Source organism: Ursus arctos, unplaced genomic scaffold (assembly GCF_023065955.2).
Source record: "Ursus arctos isolate Adak ecotype North America unplaced genomic scaffold, UrsArc2.0 scaffold_10, whole genome shotgun sequence".
Lineage (NCBI taxonomy): Eukaryota > Metazoa > Chordata > Mammalia > Carnivora > Ursidae > Ursus > Ursus arctos.
Window position 1 is genome coordinate 23,861,033 of NW_026622764.1, and position 3,340 is coordinate 23,864,372.

Here is a 3,340-nt window from a genome sequence, read left to right on the forward strand (position 1 = left end):
AGCAAATAAAGAAGTGACAAGTGGTGAAATAGGACAGCAATAGCTGGAGCTTCTAGTACAAGTGGAAGGACTGAAATAGCAAAGACTTGTCATAGGAGAACCCTGGGGTAAGTAGAAACTGGAGAATCCTGCATACAATAAAATGTGAGATTGATGTATGATTCTAAACAAGAGGATTCAACATATGGCTTCTGTATATGAGCATAATATTCTATTACCTCTTGTACCATCTCATAAAGGCCTGGAAGTTAGGCACACAGGCAAAGATTTAAAGGATTCTTTTCTAAAGTAATTGAATGCCAAGTATAAATTCTTGTTTTTGTTGTACTCATCCTATGACAAAGTTCACCATTGACAAAATCACACAAGTTCCAAACCAAATTTTTATTGTCTCATTTTTAAATATGAAAGGATAAGAGCACCTGGGTGGCTCAGTCAGTTAAGCATCCAGCTCTTGGTTTCAGCTCAGGTCATGATCTCAGGGGCATGAGATTGAGGCGCTACATTGGGCTCCGTGCTCAGTGTGAAGTCGGCTTGAGATTCTCTCTCCCTCTCCCCTCCCCCTTTCCTCATGCTCTCTCTCCAATAAATAAATAAATCTTTAAATATGAAAGGACATCCTAGAAGCAGTAGAACAATGAAAGATTGAGATTTTAAAAGTGAATCTAAAGCAGAGTTTCTCAGTCATGGCACTATTGACATCTTGGAAATGATACACAGTAGAAACCAATAGCGTGTCCATCCTAGTTGTGATAATCAAAAATGTCAACACACATTGCCAACAACCCAAGGGGACTAAATCATCTCCAGTTGAGAACCACTGCTCTACAGGAAACAGATTGAGGAAAAGAAGATATTTTAAAATAACTGTATTTAGTTTAAACACTGCATTCGCAATATAAGAAAAATAAAACATAAAAAGCAAATAGGAAGTAAGAAGCCCTTGAAAATAAATAATATATCTAAAATTTAATAAAAAATAATTGACAACTTAGGAAAGTCAGGTAATATACCAAAGATATAGAACCAAAAGATAAAATGAGGGAAGATATGAGAGACCCAAAATATAACTAAATATGAACTCTAGATAAAGGGAACAAAGAAAATAAAAACTAATAGAAAGAAATTTCTCAGAAAGACAGGTGTCTAGGCTGCATAGACTTAACAAGTGCTCAATGAGTAAATGACTAAAGACTTTGGAAGTAAAGAATGGATTCTAAACCTTCCCTGGAGGAAGAGTTGCCATACAAATTAATGAGTTACCTTTGAGTCACATTATCTTAAACAGTGAAGCAGCTTGAGATCAAAGAAATTATAACTTTATAGATCTAACAAAATGATCTCAGAAGAAAGGACTGAGGTAAAAGAAAGATATAAGCAAGATCTTGTACATATATGAGTAAACTAAAGAAACAAAGTCAAACAAAAATTATCTTATTAAACTTAACTATAGTAACATGCAATCTGTGAAGAGTGCTTGGAGTTAATGTCTTCTGAAGCTTTTGCATTGTTAAGGATGAAGGTAATTAAATAACTTAAGTTTAGATGTTTAGCCTCATTGACTTAAGTAGCATGGTAAAGTTTCTAGCATAACCACTAACATTACAAAAATAGAATGCATAAATTCTAAAATAGTAGATGGGAAAGTTGGAATAAGAGAAAAAAGTCCTATCAGAATAAGGCAAGATAAAAAGCACATAAAAAAGGGGGGAGGCAAATGAAAGAGACAAAATATATAGGTAGAAATAAATCCAAATAGATCAGGAAAGCTTTTCCTCACCTGTCGCTAGGGTTCTCGGTCCTTCCAAGGAAGCAAAGGCCGCATTGGGGTGAGGCCCTCTCTTTATCAGGTGACTAGTGCCATCCCTGGGCAGCACCCCCCACCCCTGCTCAGCTCTCACCTGCACCTTGAGCTCCCCTGCATCTCCTCGGCTGTCATCCTGCATGGCGATGAGGTGACAGGAATGGAATATAAGATCAATGCCTTTGTTAAAGCAGTGGGTGTAGATATTGAACCTTTCTGGCTGGGCTCTTTGCAAAGTCCCCAGCCAGCGTCTATCTGGGAACCCTCCTGTGCAACATAGGAGCTGGTGGACCCGTCCCAGCAGCTGGTGCTACACCAGCAGGAGGTGTGGCTCCTTCCACCACCGCTGCCCCAGCTGAGGAGAAGAAAGTAGAAGCAAAGAAAGAAGAATCAGAGGAGACTGATGATGACATGGGCTTTGATCTTTTTGACTAAACCTCTTCTGTAGCCTGTTCAATAAAAAGCTGAACTCTTAAAAATAATTAAAAACAAATATACGAGGGATGATGATGAATGAAAATAAGTTTGCTAGTTAAGATCGAAAGATTGGCTGCTATGCCGTTTCTAAAAGCTGTAACTAATAAATAGGAAAACAGAGAAGATGAGAGGAAGAATGATACCAAATATATACTAAATACCTAGAAAAAGGTTTATTCATATTAATAGCAAACAAAATGGATTAATGTCTCATAAAATAACATAAATACATGAGCAAAACGTAGTCTAATTTTTATGAGATTTTGGGGGAAAAAAATCCATCGCATTATAGGACATAAACATGCCCAAATCAAATATGTGATATTCAAATAAACAAAATTATAGAATATAAAATATCTGAACATGAGTTTATGCAACATGCAATGTTTAAAGAAAATGCATTCTTAAAGTACAGTGTATATGTATTACAACCAATCGGGTTCAACACTTATAAAGTATGGTAGTGAGACTGATCATATGCTTGGACCACAATGCAATTTAACTTAGAAATCAGTATCAAAATATGAAGTGTAGAAATCTTAAAATGCACTTTAAAATATCACCAAATAAACTTATATATCATAAAAATGGAAGTCAATGGAAATGGAAATATGTATTAAAACAATGGATAAGGATATATTAAGAAAAATGGTAGATTTAGTATTTCTATTAGAAGAGAATAATATACATGTACATTGTGAAAGGATTACTGTAATCAAGCTAATATGTATCTATCACCTCACAGTTACCTTTGTGTGTGTGTGTGTGTGTGTGTGTGTGTGTGTGTGGTGAGAACACTTAAGATCTACTCTCAAAAAATTTCAAGAATAGAATATATGTATATTAACCATAGTTACCAAATATATATGTATGTGTGTATGTACATGTTTTTTTTTTTCAGAACAAACTCTCAGGTAAAGGACAAATGTTTCATTATTTATCTCCATAATCTGGATTATGGGATATTATATAGCATCCAAACCTCTACCAGGGAAATTACAGAATCTCTCTGATTTCTCCAGTCTGTACTCACCAAAATTTAAAAGCATGGATGATAGC

The 3,340-nt window shown here is 35.3% G+C and overlaps 1 pseudogene; it reads left to right on the top strand.

Moving 5' to 3' along the window:
• The first annotated feature begins 1,516 nt into the window (after nucleotides 1-1,516).
• LOC113251128 (60S acidic ribosomal protein P1-like) lies at nucleotides 1,517-2,239 on the top strand (annotated as a pseudogene).
• Nucleotides 2,240-3,340: the final 1,101 nt, after the last annotated feature.